Source organism: Musca autumnalis, unplaced genomic scaffold (assembly GCF_047663935.1).
Source record: "Musca autumnalis isolate F117 unplaced genomic scaffold, ASM4766393v1 scaffold_4, whole genome shotgun sequence".
Taxonomy (NCBI): domain Eukaryota; kingdom Metazoa; phylum Arthropoda; class Insecta; order Diptera; family Muscidae; genus Musca; species Musca autumnalis.
Window position 1 is genome coordinate 46,553,696 of NW_027411977.1, and position 22,520 is coordinate 46,576,215.

Sequence of the window (22,520 nt, forward strand, 5' to 3'; positions counted from 1 at the left end):
CACAGTTCACCAACAGTTTATTCTCATTTTTATTAAATCGTCGTTGAACAAGTAAAAAAAGTATCAGTCGGCTTGGCCGACAAAGATATACTCTCAGCCTGTAACTATTGAAACAATTTTTTCCCATAAAACGTAGCTATTTAGAGGGTTTTAAAAATTTTGAACGCATGAACCGACAAATATGTTGATTAGATTAAAGAGCAGAAGTTTTGCGGGGGAATTACTTAAAAGAATGGATCGACATTGACCATTATGGAAGTCGATCTCCAGCCACTACATACGTTGCCATAGGGGGGTTTTACTCCCTTTGGGCTGTCTGCTTAAGAAGTGTGGTTTTGCCCCTGAAAAAACTTTTACCATCATAATTGAGGCAGCGAATGCAAGTTGCTTCAACAAAAATAAAAGTGATTCGATAGACCTGCTGACCTGAAAAGTGAACTTATCCGAAATTTTTTTTGGGAGGTACTGGATGAAGTGGACATATATAGTCCATATTTGGACCTGATCTATATCTCGTAGATATATTAAGATGTGTTAAGTATGGACCAATTCGGCCACTCCCTTCAAAAGTTACCGTACGAATAATTTTTCCGAACATTTTTGAAATTTTGTGGGGGAGGTACCTGAAGGAGTGTACCGATATGGCTTATCTTCGAACTTAAACTATGTTTGGACAAAATATTACTAAGGGCAAAATTTGGACCCAATCAGCAGATCCGTTGGAGAGTTATCTTGCGCTCCAACCACCCCACGCGGTGTCATAGGGGTTTTGTGAAACTTTCAAGCTATTTTCTCAGGAAGTTTGGACTTGCCCCTGCTGAAACTTGTACCGTCGTAAGGGGGGCAGTAAATACAAGTTGCTAAAACAAAAACCAAAGCGATTCGAGAGCAGGTCCTAAACTGAACTTATCCGAAATTTCGTGTGGGAGGTACCCGAAGGAGTAGAGCTATTGAGTCCATATTGGAACCTCATCTAAGTCTGGTACATATTTGACGATGAGCAAAGTATGAACCAAATCGGTTACCCCCTTAAAGAGTTAAAGAGTCCGAACTTTTTCGAACTTTTGTGGGGGAGGTACCGGAAAGAGTGGACCGATATAGCCCATCTTCGAACTTAAACTAAGTTTGGGCAAAATATTACGAAAGCCAAAATTTGAACCGAATCGGTTCGAGGGTTATCGTGCGCTCCAGCCAGCAGGACAGACAGACAGACGGACGGACATGGCTAGATCGACTCCAAATTGTCTGAAACACATTTCGTCCAAACATACTTGGGGTCTAAAACCATTATTTCGATGAGGCACATTTTCATCGTATCAAAGTGTATATACCCTCCTTAGCCTAAAGGCTGAGGGTATAAAAATGTACTGAAAACAACGGGATAGAGCCATTTGACAACAATGACATATTCTGAAGAATTTTTCCAAAAGAAAACATTTAGAAAAAATTAACGGTTTTGGAGATACGGTGCGAAATGTATAAAAATTGTGGCATTTGTCCATATATTTTGAAATTTGAGACAATAAGTGTCGTTTTTCGTGTTCATTATTTCTCCAAATATTTTATTCTTGTCCTTATCTACAAATTTGCTTCAGAGGTCAGAAGAAGGTTCGCATTGGTTTCAGAGATATAGCCCCGAATTTCTTAAAAAACTCAATATTTAACCATGTTTAGATGGGGCCATAGGGGTGCCACCGTGGTGCAATGGTATGCACACCCGCCTTGCACGTAGAAGGTCGTGGGTTCGATTCCCCGACCAAGCAACATCACAATTTTCAACTATGGCAAAATACCCCTCAGTAATGTTGGCGACATTACCTGAGTATTTCAGCCTTGAAAAACTTCTCTACAAAGTGGTGTCGTAAGACACGCCGTTCGGACTCGGCGATAAACAGTAGGTCCCATATCATTGAGCTAATATGAATCGGGGTGCACTCATTGATATGAGAGAAGTCTCCCCTGTCCCGTCTGGGATGTTTGTGGAACAATTATTATATTAGATGGGGCCATAAAATCCGAGTTGGATCTGACACAACATAACCCAACTAGGGTTTCTTGTCGTTTCAGGTCTGTACTTTCAAAAAATCCTCAGTTCGAATTGTTTGTACAAGATCGCCTTAAAAATGTTGCACAGTGAAATAAAGACAAACGGCGAGATACATATCTCCTCTTTTTTAGTTGGATGAAAAGATTTTGTCTGTTGACGAGAAATTTCTGGCCCGTGATGTCCCAATTGGAAATTAAAGGCGGCCCAGTGAGAGCTATTCATAACACGTTTAAAATCAAACCTCCTGTGTTCGACGACTCTACCCCTTTCAATGTGTTCAAATTACAGTTCGAGACAATGGCTACTAGAGACTCTTGGAACGACAACGACAAGGCGGTATCACTGCTTATGGCATTGAAGGGTGATGCTGTTGCCATATTACAGAGTATTCCCGCCGCTTCTAGGAACAACTATGGAGATATAATGTCTGCTCTTGAACGTAAGTGCGGTAGTGAACACAAGCAAGAGATCTACCGAATGGAACTGAGGGAAAGAGTTCAGAAGCTAAATGAGACCTTACAAGATCTTGCGGCTGAAGTAGAGCGGTAAGCGCAGTTGGCATATCAAGGAGAGACATATCCATTGGTGCTTCGCATAAAGATTGAGACATTTGCTAGTGGTATTCGTGATCCAGAGGTAAAATTTGCGACGTATGCAGCACCGATGTTAACATTTGCAGAAACCGTTTCATTTGCGCTGGCACAAGAAACCGCGAAGATGCTGGTGAAACCTAAAACTTACAACGTGCGGAGGCTGAAAGTTGAGGACAATTCTAAGAAAATTGTCGACCGAATAAAGGACGCAATAATGCGGGTAATAGATAAAACGAAACGAGGTGCTGGCAGAACGAAAAGACGTGTTATAACCGTCGGAAGGCTGGACACATTGCACGGGAATGCAGATTGCGACAACAAAGGCCCAGATCCGCCTCACCGCCTTCAAAAAGCGACGACCAACCCGTGCCCAAGAATCCGAAAAATGAGACATCAGGTGAGCCAAATAAAGCAGGTTCTGCTAATCACGAGGCGCCGCCGGCAGATGATGAAGACGGTGGTCCCACATTCTCTATAGTCATAGTCCAACAGAGGAATCACAAATTAACGGTTAAAGGCTTCATCAATGGTGTATTGCGTACCTTGACATTGGACACCGGTGCAACAAAGTCCATTATTAGACCGGATTTGGTAAAAGGGGAGGTATTGCCGTTAAATGGAGTCAAATTGTGGACGGCCACAGACGAGACTACAACAGTGCATGGAAAGGCATACCAAAGGCTGAGCATGGATAGAAAATCGGTAAATTTCGATTTTATAGTGGCCGATATTGTGGACGAAGTTATAAACTTGGTGTAGACTTCATGATTGCCTTCGACATCAACCTGGACATAAAGCACCGTGTGATGACCTGGTCCAATGTGGAACTACCCATAAATGCGGGACACAACGAGAAGAAAAGCATGCGTCGCCCAAGCACAGAATCTGACGAAATCGCTGTAGATGTCCGGGCGCTGAAAGTGGAAGCCGGCGACAATTGGTCCGTAGGAAAGCGGAAAAGTCAAGCAACGAGGAGGAAAAAGCGAAGATGTACGCCAAGGAAAGGTTCACCGAAAAGCGGCCGTACAGCAAGGATGGACAAGTCCGATGCAGACCAGGTGACACTTACGAGGGTGACCGAAAAAGAAGATATAACGTCACGATACCTGGAGAGAAAACAACGACGTCCAGAAGAGCGAAAGTCCAAAGCAGATGGCGTAGAGGGTACATTTAAATCGGTTGCCACCACTACGGAACGAGAACTGTGTCTAGTCAAGAGGAACAGGCTTAAACGGGAGGCAGTGTTACGAATGTAACTGATAGGTTTAAGTTAATTTAGTTTAATTTCCGTTAATTTTAAAATTTGAATTGTAACGTAAAGATTTTTATTACTCAGTTACTTTGGTTAAGCAACAACAACTACCATGTAGAATTCTCTTCATCATTCTAGTTCTTACTTTACATTTTATTTATGTGCTTTTGTTTGTTTTGCCATACTCATGTAATTATCGTTTAGTTGCACAGCTTCGAGGTGTTGCCAGACGTGTTCTAGAGGATTCTTGAACGAGGGAATTTTTAGATAAATTCAGGTGGAACAAGCGACGTTGTGTTTTAAGCGTTGAACTGACCAGATCGGTAAAAGAAGTGCTGCGTGCTAACTAGAGACAAGCTGTGTGCTTAGTAATTAAAGTCGATTCCGAATAAGTTTAAGAAATGCTCTGTTCCAGAACAAAAAAGTTTTTACAATGTTTACCACTTTTACACATTTTGCGTTCCCGTACAAAAAATTTATTTGAAAATCGTTTACGACTTTTACAACTTTATGAAGTACGGGAACAGGCCAAAAGTAAATAAAGCATTATAGAAACGTAATCTAAAACAAACCCTGTTTTATTTGTTACAAATCGTACTGGGGAATAAAACAACGTCTACACGGAAATTAGTTATATCTAATTCCGTAACAATATTGTCTCTTGGAATATTTTTTTATAGCCGGGTTAGTTGTGGTTCTAGTATCAATTTAATACGATTTTAATTTGTACGATTTTACGCAAATATTTTAATAATGAAATCAAATTATTAAATAAGTTAAGTACTTAATACACCTCATCGTGTAATTGAAACTATTATGCAATTATTCATTGTTGAAAAAAACTCATTAAACTTAAACTTGACATTTGAGCTTTCACTAAACTTCTCCAGCAAAAAATTGTCAACATCGGTTCACACTTTAATATAGTCCCCATACGAATTTATCACCGGATCGAATAAATTTTTAGATTCATTTCTGACTGGATTCATGCGTGATCAACTAGAATTGTGGACAGAAAAGGATACAAACTTGTTCACATTTTATTTCCGAATATTTTATGGTGGAGGGTATAAATAGAAAGATTTTTTTAGTTGCTCATAAATACCTTCTTAATTGAAGTTGTAGGTTAAAAACAAAATTCGAACGTTGTTTACTTTATTCGATTTCTTGTGCGAAAATTTTAAAATTTGCTGATTCGCACGATTCAAATGAAATATTTGTTTTGGTTACAGAATTATTTGCTACTTGTTCCTTCTTCTTAGCCCAAACACACAGATAATGACTAAAAGTGTACAAAAATATACACAAAAAAAAGATAAGTGATGCTATTTTTGATTTTTCATCTTCATATGTATCTCAGTTCTCTCTATTCATTTGGAAGTGTGCGTCATAGTTTTCATGAAAATTGTGGTGGGAAATGATAAGGGCGATGAACTATTTCACCCAAGAACAGTGTCGCTCTGAAGTCTTAACACACTCTCAATTTTTTTTACAAAAAAAAGCAATATACATACACATTAGGGTGATAACACTTTTTATAATGATAACGACTTTTTCTCAATTTTTTTTCCTGAAGTAGCAATGAATGATCTAGGGCGAAATTGGATGTTCCATCAATCACACCAAACGTAAAATTTTCTTCAAAATTGATTGATGTGAATTGTTTGTTTAGCTTTTAATTTAATTCACAAAAATGTATTTTCACAACTATAACTTTTTCAGATGTAATTCGAATAATTCTAGTTGTAATTCGACAATTTCATTTGTTGTAATTCCCAACATCACATTGTGTGACATATGTTAGGAACAGAAAAGAAAGCTTTGGTGGCCATACTTTTCTTTGTCTATGTGATCATTCCGAGAAGCATATATAGACTGCGGCAGCAAAGGTACGTTACTAATTAAACGTTGTAAATAAAGTACGAACATCGGTAAGCTGCAATCACAACATATAGTCACAGCATATTCCACTCAACTGACCCAATTGCTTAATCAAAGCACTTTTTGTCCCGATAACATATCAGCACATTGGCAAAGTATTGCCCACTTCACGCAAACAGCTGCAATATCCCTACTTAGGTTCCCATGGTATGGGGGCTCAATTCTGTTTCTATGAAAATATGAAATCATAACTTTTATAAAGGAGAAACTGTCATATGAAAAAAAATTATAAGGAAAATATTTTTCATTTAAAATCTTCATAGAACAAGAATCCAGCCCCAGGATTATCGTGCTGCTAGCGAAAAGAAAAATGCGGCATGTAGGGCTACTTTACAGTCAGTAAACTCTACAGTGTAATGCAAAAGATCTTAGTCATTTACAAGAAGTTACTGGACTTGCACAAATTATTGAGTAAACGAACAAAGGCCAAACATGCCACTTAGTTGTGGTTATGTGAGTCCGAATCTTCGGCTTACCTTTTTCACATGCATCATTGGTCATTAAGCTCGACTCTAACGAGAAATTAATTAAATTAATATTAAAAATGATATATATTCGCCCTAATAGGCAATACTTTCAAATAAAAATCAGCTTGAGACAGGCTTGTTTTTGAACCCACGTCCATGAAAAACACATGAAACAAAAAAGTGTTGTCACGGCGCGTTAGCGTTCAGAGCCAAACTCATAACTTTCAAAGACTACGCTAAGCGTTGTCATGAAAGCCATACAATGATTGAACAAATATTCAGCGTTATAAAAAGACAAATTGTATTTGAAAGAGGAAAAGTTAGATAGCGAAGACGCTTCACAGCCGATATGTCTGAAGAGCCTCTACCACAGGCGAAACAAATCACATAAGCTTCGTTCCAGTACTTTTTTAATGGTAAAATGTTCAAAAGAGAAAACTGTCAAAAATGAGTTCAAAATGTACGGGAACGGAAAAATGGCAGAAACGTCAAAAAATCTGGAACAAGTGTCAAAGTTGGCGTGTCAGCGAATCGGAAGCCGGCAAACATGTTGCACATTTTTGCTCGCTCAAATTTGTCGTGTAAAAAGTTTCTAAAGAGAAAGCCATTCAGCGCCATTTTTGTTCAAAGAGAAGTGAACATTTTGCAACTTTTTTGGTGTACGGGAACGCATTTCGGGAAAAAATGTGTTAAATGTGTAAAAACTTTTTAGTTCTGGAACGAAGCGATAGTGGTTGTTGTGTGTGTTCGAATCTTCGGCTTACCTTTTTCACATGCATCATTGGTCATTAAGCTCGACTCTAACGAGAAATTAATTAATATAAAAAATGATCTTTGCCTTAATAGGCAAAATTTTCAAATAAAAAAGAACACACCTAATATTAAAATTAAACAACTTTATACGTTTAATAATTTTTTTCCGCATTAAGCGCTCCTCTCTTACCTCTTGTTGGTTCACGTATTTGACCCTACGGTAGGTACCACGTTCAGAACCAGATCAGTTGTGTAGACTTTGTGTACTATTTTCCAAAAAACAATTTTTCAGAATTCCGCGAATATTTCTTATTTAAAAAAATTGGGTTTCGACGTTTGGCGAGAATGTGCCTACGTTTAATAATTGTCCGTCCATATACATACAGTTTGTCAAGTAATTCTTTTCGAAGCAAGGAAACTAACATTTTTTGTATAAATTTATGAAAAATGACTGATAATTATGATCAAAATGTCGGGTTTTTTGCAAAAAATTAGTTGGTCGACTTATTTAAGAAAAGATAGGATGTATAAATAAAAAATAACCCACTTAGTCAAAAAAAAAAAACAATAATTACCCAGCAAAAAAAGTCCTCCCAAAATCATGGGTTTTGTAAGGGATTTTTGGCAGCCGTAACTACTCGCAAACCCCCTTTCTTCCCCATTATTTTTACAAGGGCATGTCGCACTCAGTTTGTAGTTATTTTATGACCACTAGAATAACTAGTTATTCTGTGGCCACTAGAAGTTGAAAAGTAAGTTGAAAAAAATTCTATTTTTAGAACAGTTGATGTAGAGATTTTTTTTTAATTTCATCACACTTCTTTACTTTTATTTTATTTCGCTTGCTGTGCGAGTTGAACACACGAACCCTCTGATAGCCAAAGACACAACATACTATGCCACGCACACGAACATTAAGGGTTGCTTAAGAACTTAAATGTGCACTACACATGTGCACCACGAACTGTTATTTTTTAATTAAAAAAAACTCGCGTGCCGACAGTGAGCGTTGAACACACAACTCTAGGATTTATAGGCAGACACACACTCACTGTGCCACCGTCCTCATTACTTAGTGAGGAGCAAAATAAGTAGGTTTGCCTTGTAATTTTTTAAGAAGTATCCCATTACTTTTCAGATTACTTGTAATGGGAAAAGAAGCTTGTTTACATTACTTTGTAATGGGTTATGTAATGACAACTGGATCCGAATTTTTGCTGGGTACCCAGCAAAAATCCTCATTACAAACCTCCTTTCCCACCCATTATTTTAACAAGGGCATGTCGCGCGAAATATCTGGTTAATTTGTAACCACTGAAATATGTAGTCAGAATCTACTCATTATCTACTTATTTCAGTGGTTACCACCTACCTATTTCAGTGGTTACAAAATAAACAGATATTTCGAGCGACATTCCCTTGTTAAAATAATGGGTGGGAAAGGAGGTTTGTAATGAGGATTTTTGCTGGGTACGTGTAATGCAAGTTGTCAAATAAATGTTTTCGAAATGTAATTGAGGTTCCAAAACACCCCATATTTTGGGTAAATACTTGAAAATCATGACATTTTATGAATTTTATTTTTAACAGGGATTAACTATTAATAATTATCAACAATATTAGGCATCGAATATCCGTCCTAGAGGGATTATCATATGGACCAAGGGTGTACCAGGTCATATTACATGTAAACGGGGTCCTATAGGTCTTAAACCGGAAATATCTGAAAACTAAGACGTTTTATGAGTTTGTATAGTTCACTAGGATGGATTGCCATCAACTGGTACCTTTTTAGTTGGTCTGGCAACCCTCCTGATCTAATTATGCTGGAGACAATATTTATTTTAGTTGATGTCAATCCATCCTAGTAAACTATACAAACCCACAAAAAGTCTTAGTTTTCAGATATTTCCGGTTTAAGACCTATAGCACCCTGTTTACATGTAATATTACCTGGTACACCCTTGGTTCATATGGTAACCCTCCTAGTACGGATATTCGATGCCTAATATTGTTCATACTTGTTAATAGTTAATCCCTGTTAATAATAAAATCCATAAAAAGTCATGATTTTCAAGTATTTACTCAAAATATGGGGTATTTTGGAACCTCCATTACTTTTGGAAAACATTTGACAACTTGCATTACATGTAGTTATTGGATTTCGTTATTTTTTGTTGGACTACGTGGGTTAATTTTTTATTTATACATCCTATCTTGTCTTAAATAAGTCGACTAACTAATTTTTGCAAAAAAAGCCGACATTTTGGTCATAATTATGAGTCATTTTTCATAAATTTATACAGAAAATTTTTAGTTTCCTTGGTTCGAAAACAATTACTTGACAAACTGTATGTACATAAATAATATGCAATAAATAAGCTGAACCAGTAACTACAACAAGAATATTTTGATTGAAAGTCCTTTAAACGGTCAAAATTCTTGTTTACGTTATCATACGATTAATTCTCAATAACAATGCATTTGACAGATAAAGTGAAATCGGCTGGCCTTGTCGCTTCACCTTATAAGTATATTGCACCATGGTAACCCGCCATATACATACATACATATGTATTTACAAATATACAATAAATACAAATGAAAATGGGAATGCAATTAATTCCATTGTTTACAAAAGACCGTGTATGCCTCTTCGCAAAAAATGCTTGGAAGATAATACTAGTGTATATGTATGTTGTTCATTCATCCATATACATACATATGTACAAAACGATAATTTTCGCAAAGAGTGGCATAACTCAAATATATAAATTATAATATATTTTTTTTTTATTTTTTCTACGCCTTCTACTTTATCTTGTGTAAAATTTCCATGTTGATATTTCTAAAACATAACGAGTTACAGATTACTCTCTAGGAATTAGGCGCAAAAAAAATTTGAGTTTAACATGCACTTAAACGCTTCAAATCATGCATGATCTGGCACAGAAATTCAGCATTGATATCTGACTAGCTCTTTACCGAATATGGCCCAATTGGTTATCTTATACTATGTTTACATTTACGAAATCCACTCGATTCCAACCGTCAATTCCATTGCTCAAACGTCAAACGAAATCCAGTCGATTTCAGATGAGTTTTCATTTGACGTATACACAAAGGAATTGACAGATGAAATCGAGTGGATTTCGTAAATGTAAACCAAGCATTATTGTATGTGTAAAAATCGTTTTAAGTTGGCGAGTCAAATTTCAGGCAACTTAAAATGCGTTTGGCGTAAGACGAGTTTACCCAATAAGCTCGGATCGGGATGAAATTTTTTCGCAGGTAGATTTCGTCACCCTTATCACAAATATATACAACATTTGTTGCGGAAGTCCATACTTCCCGAGATATGGACCTCTGAAGTTGCGATGATTCCCTTGTTAAAGGACGGCTAGTTAGTGAAAAATTTGCAATTTAAAACAATTTTGTTCCCGTGCCCGAAATTAGCTCCTGTCCATAGGATAAAGTCTTTAATGCCCGGCCGAAGGTCAGCTATTTAAGAAAAATTTACATTTTTAAAGAAATTTTTGTTCGCGTAGTGCGCAAACTCGACTTGTTCCACGCGTTTTTTCTGGAAACTTGATTTTTTGAGATGTGACACTCTTTGAGTAAATGACTTACTTAATTTTTATTATATTTTGTCTGAAAATATGATTATGAATTTATAGAGTGGGTAAATACCCTTTTCTGGGTATTTACTGCATTGTAGGACATTTGGCCAATAAATGTATTGTGCAGTATTAAATTTTGCACTATCTAATCTAAATGCAATTCGCAAACAAAAATCAATTTTAATGTCTGTGTAAATACTCTGGTATCTACCCAAGGGTTGAGTATAAACGACTTACAAGTAGTGTTCAAATATGTAAGGAAAAAATGTCATAAATTACAAGTTCTGGGACAGAGTAAATAATAAGTAAATAGCAATATCATTTGGACTTTACAAGCCATAGGTACATAGATGGATTTTTTGTTTTTGTGCATAATACTTGTCAATAGTTATTTCTTTCTGATTATTATGGTGCGCAGTCAATATATGTATGAACATTGACAAAACTATCAAATAATAAAGTTGTTTATAAGAAGTAGATTCATGTTATATTCAATATTTTATTTTGGACTTCCGTTAATATGTCAGCGACTTAATGTCGCAATAATTCACTTAAATGTTCCCATTTTTTTTTTTTTTTTTTTTTTGAGGATAGTAGTGGTGAAGACGTAACTTATCAATCATTATCTAAGAACAATTAATAGTACGTTTATACATATATACGCGGATTTAACACACCCACTGGTTTTCAAATGTCAATTCCTTTACGTATACGTCAAGTTACTCCTAATTAAGAAGGTTAACCCTGCAAAAGGCTATAATATAAACATGGCCTTATATTAAAAGATTAACGTCCTGTTTCACTAAGACGTTTCCAATTCAAATTGGTTCGACCTACTACCAAACTTCTGTTTTTTTGAAAACCATTTGATTTTTTTATTTTCAATCAAACAAAAACATACTTTTAATATTTTTAAATGAATATTGCGATAGGGACAGAAAAAAACTGATTGTGATATGCTGCTGACAAAAGTTCTATCCCGAAGCAATAACAGATGAAATGAAAAAGCAGGTAAATATAATCAGAACCAACTACCGCAGTGAAATGCGAAGAATTGCAGATCAGAAAGAATTGGAGCCGGTGTGAATGAAAGTCAAGATTCTTATCTATTTTATTCCAAATCTATGGAGTTCATGAAAGATTGCGAAATACCAAGAAAATCAATAAGTACAATTGATTTAACCGAAAATTATGACACGGTATGTTTTGTTTAAAAAGGCGAATTAAGAGTAAAGCTGGGTACACATTGTCAGTTTTGAATGTCGATATTTCGCAATTATCGATAACTGTCAAACCGTCCAGCAACCACAAAATATTTTGTGGTTGCGTGATGAATGACAAAAATGAACGGCCACACTAGCAAGCAACAATAAAGCTGTCATTCAAAACTGACAATGTGTACCCAGCTAAAGAGTAGATTTACTACGGCGTCGATAATTTACTCCATCTTTCCAATTTTTAATAACATGACTTGAGGAAATTGATATCTGCACTTGGTTTTTTTTCTGCGGGAATCAAGGCATTCATCTATAGTGGAAAACGTTAGAGATCACCTTTCTATATGCCTTTCTGTTTCCCATTACAGTGCTGATGTTGATCAATTTTGAAAATACATATGATGATCTTATGGGTACTTTACACGATATGTTTTTTACATAGACATGATTTGGAACACTTTTAAAAAACGTCGTCTCTGACAAAGACGTAGGCCAATTCCTTATCACAAATTTGTAGATTTTGATGGTAAAGGTATTTTAACTTGTCCTTTTTTAAACGCTCGTCCAAACGTAGTGTTACTAAAAACACCTCCATCTGACACCCGTCCATTGGTGTCCACATCAGCCACAATAAATTGGTAATTTGCATCAACAACGGCCATTACAACTATACTTTCAAACCCCTTTATAGTTGTGATAAAACGACCCACTTCCAGGCGGTGTTTTTATTGTAATCTCTTTGCCATCAATGTCTTCAAATTTGGCAAATTCCATCTTTTTTCAAATTCCAGTGCAATATCTTTCCACTCATTTGCATTTGAAGAAACTTATAAATGTTTAATAGTATATTATTTTTCACTAGATCAAAAACAGTTCTCCAAGACAATGTAAGAGAAATCGAAAGGCTGTTCTTATTTTCCACTAATGGTGTTACTAATTCCAATAGGTCAACAAAACATTTCTTGTTCATTCTTATTAAATTTCCCGTAATTCCAAAACGAAATTCTCCATAGAAAACTGATCCCGTTTTATAGCTATATCACACCATATGCTTTTTCACATGTATGTTGTCACTCTGGGTATACTAATATACAGACCAGCTGATGTCATACATGTGAAAAAGCATATGGTGTAATATAGCCCATCCTCCCGGCAAACATTGATAAATGCGAGTGTCGGATTTTTATCCGAAATGATCAAGAACACGGCAAGAACTGTGCCACTATCATGTGAGGGACACAGTTCTTCCCGTGTCCTTGATATTTTCGGATAAAAATCCGACACTCGCATTTATCAATGTTTGGCGGGCTAAAACGCATACAGATTTTGTTTCAATGTATTCATGTGGATGTATTTGTTATAATTTTTGTCCACGAAACGCTATGTCCATGGCGAAACGTTTTTTGTTTATATCGGCCATATGTTTTCTGTTCTGTTCTTTAGCCTATATGACATGAATGAATATTCATCGAAAGATATTGGCAACTCTATTCCTTCTTTTGTTTGTTTTTGCATTCTTATGTCTGTTTTTCTTTGTTTGCGAACATTTGCTGATCAGCAACTGTTCACGTGATACAGTATAGTCCGGGAAACAGCACATTCATAGAAATATGTAGAAGAACTTTTATCAATATTTAAGAAGATTCCACTCTCCAAAGATTTTTTGTTGGACAGAACAGCAAATATTTATTATATGCATACATGTGAACAATTAATGTTCTCCATATTCTCCGTATTTCTATCCGCATCGTCGATAAGCTTCTTATCGTTCACGAGAACACACTGAATGTGGAACACACTGTACACACAACAATTTACATACAGACATATTCATTGCTTTTGTAGCTTTTATTCGACGTCGCTTTAGTATTTTTTTATTTCGTGTTTCTTGTTTACTTTTAATCTGCCAACGTCACCACATTCTTACAGTATTTTGCTATCAAACAAAAACGAGCGCATGTTTGACCGAATGTGCGTTTTCCGTCGGATACAATGTATTATTGTCGCTCACGCCCTTTTTAACGGTAAAAATTAAAAAAAAAAATTCAACTGTGAAAAATTGCTACCACATTTAATTTTGTGCAAAAATAACTGAACAAAATAATGGCAAATAGGGTAAATGCTCCTAACTCCGGCATGTACCAGTAGTCCGCATCTTTCGTATTTGAACTCAAATAGCTCAAAATTACTATAACAAAATGTGAAAATAAGAAAGCTTCAAAAATACTCTCAGCTAATTTTGTGTAAATTTCATTGAGCTTAGGCCATTTATTATATCGGAATTTAACTTTATGTTAGTGAGCGTTTTTCACCACAACCGAAAATACATGTCTCTTAAGAAAAAATTAGTGGATACGTCAACCTAAAAATGTCTGTAATTACCCAACAAAATAAATTAGAAGTAGTGCAATGTGGACTAGTTCTATCACGGCATGTTTGGATGCAGTTCAAACGGAGTTGTGAAAAAGGCACTCCAGTCCTCACATTTTAACCGCATTTGGATGCAATCCAATGAATCACATCCACTTGTCACATTTTAACAACATCCGGATGCAGTTCAGCGGGGTCGTGAAAAAGGCACTCCGTTCGCTACATTTTATTAGCAGTTGTTAGAGATCCCTACATGTACATAAATCAGTTTGTACATTTCTTCAGGCAGCGGTATATATTTTCCAAAAAGAGATAACACGGTGTGCCTTAACAAATTTTAATGGAAGGTGCTTACACCTCGGAAGTTTTTGCTGATTCTGAAACTACAATGTTCATAGATGAGAAATATCAAGAAACAAAAAAATCGCCGGTGGGATTTTCAAATAAAACGCGATTTAAGTTCACATTTTTAGGGATTCTTTAGGTTTTCACGATTTTGCTTGGAAACCGCGAGCCCTATGTAAATGTGCCTAAAGAAAATGTTGTAGCTGTGAAAATTCTCCACAAGATTGGCCTTTATGATATTTTTGTAGTTTTTACCGTTTTTGAGATATAGAAGTTCAAATTGAGACAATGCCCTGACTGTATCGCCTCCTTATAAAACAATGTCATTACTGTAATTTCCCAAATTAAACTTATATATCCTGAAATTGGTACAACCTAAAAAAAATAAATCATCCAATCTTGTTGAGAATTTTCCCATCTTCACTATTTTCTTTAGTCCCATTTTGATATGACTTGCGGTTTCCAAGCAAAATCTTAAAGACTTAAGATAAAACCCTAAAAAAATTGAACTGAACCTCTATATCTCAAAAATGGTAAAACCTACGAGTCTTATAGAGAATTTTCACAGCTACAACATTTTCTTTAGGCACATTTACATAGGGCTCGCGGTTTCCAAGCAAAATCGTGAAAACCTAAAGAATCCCTAAAAATGTGAACTTAAATCGCGTTTTATTTGAAAATCCCTCCGGCGATTTTTTTTTTGTTTCTTGATATTTCTCATCTATGAGCATTGTAATTTCAGAATCAGCAAAAACTTCCGAGGTGTAAGCATATTCCATTTAAATTTATTAAGGCACACCGTGATAAGCGTGTAAACATTTCCAAACATTTGTTAATACAAACTAAATAATATTTAATTTGTGAACATTTTTCCGGTAACTCACGAGAAGAAAATTTCCCAATGGCGTGCTGTTGGAATACATCTCGAAATCTTAACTGGTGATGGGAAGACGATATCAAACCCATTTAGCAGATGAAGCAAAAACAGTTCAGCTTGGATTAAATGGAGAGCGGAGGAAACACGCATATTTGCGATTGACTTCAATGGAGAATTTTCATAATTTGTGTTAATGTAATAAAGTTCTTAATATTTTTGTTTTACACAAATAATAAATGCATTTTATTTGTTCTGGGATATTTTGTAATGGCTTGAACACATTCCACAGAATGTCTGTATCAAAACACGTGCTTTGGACTGCCTTCTATTCCACCCAAAAGTTAGTTTAAATGCAATGCCAAAGGGTCAGTTAAAATGCAGTGCTAGAGGGTCAGTTAAAATGCAGTGCCAAAGGGTCAGTTAAAATGCAGTGCAATGGAGTGCCTCTTTCAGTAGTCACGCTCTTGTAAAAATCATGAGTGAAAATGCATAATTTGATGCACTTCCAGATCACTTGTACATATCATTAACTGCCTCTTTTTGCTGGGTATATTAAATATAAAAATTTTTTGGCAGATAATATTCAAAATAACACATTAGAAATTTTTACTGATTTCTCAAATGTTAAGAAAATCTTAAAATTATTTAATTTTTTAAAAGCAATATGGATTAAAATAAGACTTATTTGTGTCAAAGTGCGTTTGACGTTTAAACGCCAGAAAAAATGCTTGCAAAAATTGGCGTATAACTCTAGCTTTTTCTAATATTGTTGTGGTGTTTTTTGCATTTTGTTATAGTATTGTCTGTTATCTATCATCTCACGCCTATATGTTTGAAATCACCAAAAAATAAGTGTAAACACCGGGGTGTATTTCAGGACTTCGTGAAATCCAGTGGATTTTGGAGCGTTTTTTGTGTAACATGGTGGAATAAGAAGGTGTTACATCAAATCATGTCATACGTCAAATTTGCTCATAATAATGCATTACCATGAATTGCTTGTTCACATTTGGCCTGTTCCCGTACTTTATAAAGTGGTAAAAGTCGTAAAAGTGGTCAAAACTGTAAAAACTTTTTGGTTCTGGAACAGAGCTATTTTGTATGTGTTTTTATTCACATTAAAGCATTTTGACAACTGGTATTAAGATCAGCTGTTTTTGGCTTTAACCTTTTTACTTACTAAATGTTGCTGAAACATTTTTTTCAGCAACTTTTCCTTTATACAACTGTCAAAATCTGCAACATTAGTAATAATTATTACTAATTATCACGTAAAAAGACACGGCTATTATCATGGCACAATAATACAGGTACAGCGGCAAAAACAGCTGGTTAGCACACTAGTTGTCAAAATTCATTATTGTGAATAAAAACACATAAAAAATGTAAACAAGCAATTCACAATAATACATTATTGTGACCAAATGTGACGTTTGCTATGATTTGATGTAACACCTTCATTAATGTGATCTTGTGCAAACAATTCGAACTGAGGATTTTTGAAAGTACAGACCCAAACGACAAATACCCTAATTGGGTTTTGTTGTGTCAGATCCACCTCGGATTTTATGGCCCCATCTAAACATGGTTAAATATTGAGTTTTTAAATAAATTCGGGGCTATATCTCTGAAACCAATGCGAATCTTCTTCTGAGCTCTGAAGCAAATTTGTAAATAAGGACAAGAATAAAATAATTGGAGAAATAATGAACTCGAAAAACTACATTTATTGCCTCAAATTTCAAAATATATGCGAAAATTCCACAATTTTTATACATTTCGCACCGTATCTCCAAAACCGTTAATTTTTCTGAACATTTGCTTTTGGAAAAAAATATTCCCTGGAATGTAATACACAACTCTTCAGAACATGTCATTGTTTTAAAATGCCTCTATGCCGTTGTTTTCAGTACATTTTTCAACGACGATTTAATAAAAATGTCAATAATGTAGTGAAATTCGAAATGTGATAATAAACTGTTGGTGTGAACTGTGTTTGAAATACGTGTTGTAAAAGATATGATGCAAAATACCTCTGAAACAACATGAAGTAAGCATTTTAGAGTTTCAGAATGTTCTAAAGAATTATTGAGAACTTTATTTGGAAGATTTTTGCAGGAGGTTACTTGGTTCAACTTCCAATAGTTTAGCCGATACAGACCAGAATTTTAGCAATTATGTAAAATTTTCTATATTTTATAGATTTTAATGCCCTAAATGGAGTTTTTTCTTATGTGATAAGTTCTACTAGTTTAGGGCTACAATATTGCTAAAGACAGCAATGCCAAATTCCTAATCGTTTCTGAGATAAAGGCCTGATAAATGCAAAAAAGAGTAGATTTAGCCCGGTTTAGAACTGTAGTTTAAATATGTACTTTCAAAAAATGCATACTAGAAGTTGTTTGCATTTTCAGTGTTGCACAGTGTTATTCCACCAGGGTGTGTAACATCGATGTTTGAAACGCGGATTTTTCAAAATGATATTTTGGAATGTGGTGCCCACTGTATATCGAAAACGGATGATCCGGTCTTCATGTGTTTTGTGTGGGATTATTATACATATAAAAAGCATGTATTTAAGCGAGAGACTTTTTTAAAAAAAAACATTTTTTTCTACACACACAAAAACATGTGCTGATCCGCTTATTGGGTTTCGAGCTAGAGTGAGCACCGCAATCTGTTTTATGGTCTGTTCCTTTACTTGTGAAAATGGAAAAACTGGCAAAAGTAGCAAAAAATGTAATCTACTTCCATATGAATTGTATGGTGTCTGAAGTAAAGGAACGCTTTTCGAGTAAAAAGTTGTAAAACTTGAAGTTTCTTGCACGTAAAGGAACAGGGCTTTAGTAAAAATAGTGTTTCGTAGACGGCCATTTGTCAGAACAGTGTGCAATATTTTTCAACAAAAAAATCCGAAAGTTGCTCAAGGTGTGATCTGTAAGATGAATACAAAATCTTCTAAAAATATTGGTAGGTTTATGGTAAAAAAAATAAAAAATGTTAAGAATGTTGTTAAGAAAACAATAAAACTATTTTTGATGGTAAAAATTCACGTTTTGATGTTTAGGCCAGAAACTTTTCTAGTTTCCCTCGTAGAAGATGTTGGACTACCTTTTCCGAAATTCGTAAAACCGAAAATGGATTCAGAAACCAAACTTTGCTGTAGGAATGTGGCCGCCAACATCAAAAGAACTTTATATTACAGGAAAGAAAGAGTGCTTCTATAGACCCTCTCTGAAAGAAAGGGTGCTTCTATAGACCCTCTGAAAGAAAGGTTGCTTCTATAGATCCTCTCTGAAAGATAGGTTGCTTCTATAGACCCTTTTCTGAAAGAAAGGTTGCTTGTATAAGCCCTTTTTGAAAGAATGATTTCTTCTATAGAGCATTTCTTAAAGAAAATTAGCTTTGGTTATATTTGGTATGTTAACCCACTTAGCGCCGAGAATTTTTTTGCGAGAAAACGTAAAATTTTTTATGAAAATTATATTTTTGAGATTTTTTAAGCATTTTTTAATAAATAGCTTTTTTCTATAAAACGTATACACCTTTTACAGATGTAATTCGAATCATTTTAGTTGTAATTCGAGAATTCCATTTGTAATTCGTAACATTTTATTTGTAATTCGAGAATTCCAGATGTAATTCGAAACATTTCAATTGTAATTCGAATTATTCAATTTGTAATTTGAATTATTCTATTTGTAATTCGAATTATTCCATTTGTAATTCGAATTATTCCATTTGAAATTCGAATAATTCCATTTGTAATTCGAATTATTCCATTTGAAATTCGAATTATTCTATTTGTAATTCGAATTATTCTATTTGTAATTCGAATTATTTTATTTGTAATTCGAATTGTTTTATTTGTAATTCGAATTATTCCATTTGTAATTCGAATTATTCTAGTTGTAATTTCAACTGGAATAATTCGAATTACAAATGGAATAATTCGAATTACAAAGAGAATAATTCGAATTTCAAATGGAATAATTCGAATTACAAATGGAATAATTCGAATTACAATTAAAACAATTGGAATTACAAATAAATAAATTCAAATTACAAATAGAATGATTCGAATTACAAATGGAATAATTCGAATTTCAAATGGAATAATTCGAATTACAAATATAATAATACGAATTACAAATAGAATAATTCGAATTACAACTGGAATTCTCGAATTACAAATAAAATGTTACGAATTACAAATAGAATAATCGAATTACAAATGAAATGTTACGAATTACAACTAAAATGATTCGAATTAAAAGTTCCATTTTAAAAGTTCCAAAAACTTTGGAGGGTGATATAGGTGTATCCATACATGCCAATCCCTTGGTTTTTTATTGAGGAAATACTCTTACTATATTCCTAACAAATCCCTGACTTTATATGATTCTAAAATGTTTGATTAAATTTTTATCGCATATTTAAATTTTTCATCAAATTCGTAAATTACAAAAAAGTCGATTTTTTTAATAGCTTGGGTTTTTGGCCAATTACGTGGAAATGCGTAGGTCAAATGAAGCGTTATCAGCGTGAACTTACAGATAACACACAATACTATAACAAAATGCAGAAAACCCCACAAAAATATTCGAAAAAACCGGAGTTTTACGTCAATTTTTGCAACCATTTTTTGTGGCGTTTAAACGACCAGTGGCTTTATCTGGGTTAAAAACTACTTATATGAACTGTAAAAAAGTACTAATTTTCTTCATTACAATTTTAAATTCTCACTGAGTTGACACTTTTTTTTGCAACACTTACCAACACAGCTTCATACTTTGTTTAGCCCCGACGCTACATTAAAGCTATTTTAATAATTCCACTTAAATATTGTGGCGAAACACTGTTTAGTGTAAAATCCCACACGTAACGCAATGGTTACTCATGTTTGCATTCATGGAAACTTTTAAGAAAAGTTGTGACTGTACATTTTACACAGTTTGTTAAAAAACATTTTATTAAAAACTACAACTGATTATTTGTTGTAAAAACTAACTAATATAAGAAAACAAATACCCATAATACGGGTTGGTCTACATCGAAGCAAATTTCACACTTTTAATCTCAACATAATATAAACTAAATGCTACACTTGGCTATAAAGCATTGTAAAAAAAGCCCTTCAAGAAGCATTATTTTAACAAAAAAGGAAACATTTTTACAATATGATACTGCTCTTATTTCTATTATGTTTTCTTTATATTTTTATTTCATTGCAAAAAATCGATTTCTACTAATTGTAGTATTTGCGATGTATACAATGACATCCATATGTCTGAATTTATGTACACCATTAATTCCTCTATCTTATTGATATTCATTGAATATTCTCTACACTATTTACATATGTATTTATTATCTTACTTTTAAGGCACTTTTAAATTTTCTTTGTGAAACTTTTGCTTGATTTTACAAAGCAGCTTTGACTGCGTTGAACATCTTTGATGCACTAAACCCACTGATGGGCAAATTGCGAGAGACTCTTGTATTTTTTACTAACTAAACCGATGCAAAAATAAATGGTTGTGAATAATACGTACACATACATACTTATACATATACATCATTCTATATCACTGATGGGCAGAAATGCTCTGCCTCACACATAAAAGTGTAAAAAATACATGAGTCTCTCGCAATTTGCCCACCATTGTTCTATATGCACAACTGTTTGTTTGCATTTACTAACCCTACAGTTAGCTAGTGAGCATATCTGGGCTTAATTCAATTTGCAACTGAATGGAATTGGCTTATTCATACAGTCGAGCCTCAATTGTCCGCGAACCGATTAACCGGGAACCTTCATTACACAGAAAAATTCCGTTTGTAGCACATGGGCACATTCGTCGGAGACACTATAACGTTTATATATTCCTAATTAGCATAAAATTCAAAGTTTTGCGGAGGAGATGCTGAAAGGAATGCATCTACATTGACCATTATGGATGTGGATCTCCAGCCACTACATATGGTGCCATAGCGGGTTTTCCACCCTTCGGGCTGTTTGCGCAAGAAGTGTGGATTTGCACCTGAAAAAACGTTTACCATCGTAATTGATGCAGCGAATGCAAGTTGCTTCAACAAAACTCAAAGTGATTCGAAAGCAGGTCTTAAAGTGAACTTATACGAAATTTTGTGTGGGAGGTACCGGATGGAGTGGACAGATATAGTCCATATTTGAACCTGATCTATATCTAGTAAATATATTTGGATGAGTAAAGTATGGACCAATTCGGCAACTCCCTTCAAGAGTTACCGTACGAACAAATTTTCCGAACATTTTTGAACTTTTTTAGGGGAAGGTACCTGAAGGAGTGGACCTATATGACTTATCTTCGAACTTAAACTATGTTTGGACAAAATATTACTAAGGCCAAATTTTGGACCGAATCAGCAGATCCGTTCGAGAGTTATCTTGGCGGTTTTTGCAACTTTCAAAATATTTTCTCATGAAGTAAGGACTTGCCCCTGATGAAACTTATACCGTCACCTGGGGGGCAGTGAATAAAAGTTGCTAAAATAAAAATCAAAGCGATTCGAGAGATGGCCCTAAACTGAACTTTTCCGAAATTTTGTGTGGAAGGTACCCGAAGGAGTGGACCGATTGAGTCCATATTGAAAGTGTATCTAAGTCTGCTACACATTTTACGATGGGCAAGGTATGGACCAAACCGGATACTCCCTTCAAGAGTTATCGTTCGCACAAATTTTCCGAACATTTTCGAACTTTTGTTGGGGAGGTACCGGAAGGACTGGACCGATATAGCCCATCTTCGAACTTAAACTAAGTTTGGGCAACATATTACGAAAGTCAAAATTTGAACCGAATCGGTTTATCCGTTCGAGAGTTATCGTGCGCACCAGCCTCAAAAAGTATGGACTTGTCCCCGAAAAAGAATACACCGTCAAGGAAAAGAATACTGAGTCAAAATTTCGATTTTTAACAAAAAATGTGCCATTTATTGACCATTAATCGTTCAACAAAATTTAAGGAAAATTCTCTTATTTGAAGACAAAATGTTG

The 22,520-nt window shown here is 34.8% G+C and overlaps 1 protein-coding gene and 1 long non-coding RNA gene across 5 annotated transcripts in view; one reads left to right on the plus strand and one right to left on the minus strand.

Moving 5' to 3' along the window:
• LOC141403880 (G-protein coupled receptor Mth2-like) overlaps nucleotides 1-21,037 on the minus strand; it is a 536,210-nt gene extending 515,173 nt beyond the window's left edge. For 2 of the 4 annotated variants that reach the window (XR_012412913.1, XM_073986944.1), the window contains exon 1: nucleotides 20,862-21,037. The gene's annotated coding sequence lies outside the window, so the exon portion shown is untranslated. Of the gene's footprint in view, nucleotides 1-20,258 lie in introns of all 4 variants that reach the window. The other 2 variants (XR_012412912.1, XM_073986943.1) reach the window with 1 other exon arrangement.
• On the plus strand, nucleotides 13,787-15,719 carry LOC141403884 (uncharacterized). Its single transcript, XR_012412915.1, has 2 exons — nucleotides 13,787-13,914; nucleotides 15,496-15,719. It is a non-coding gene; the product is annotated as an uncharacterized lncRNA (long non-coding RNA).
• Nucleotides 21,038-22,520: the final 1,483 nt, after the last annotated feature.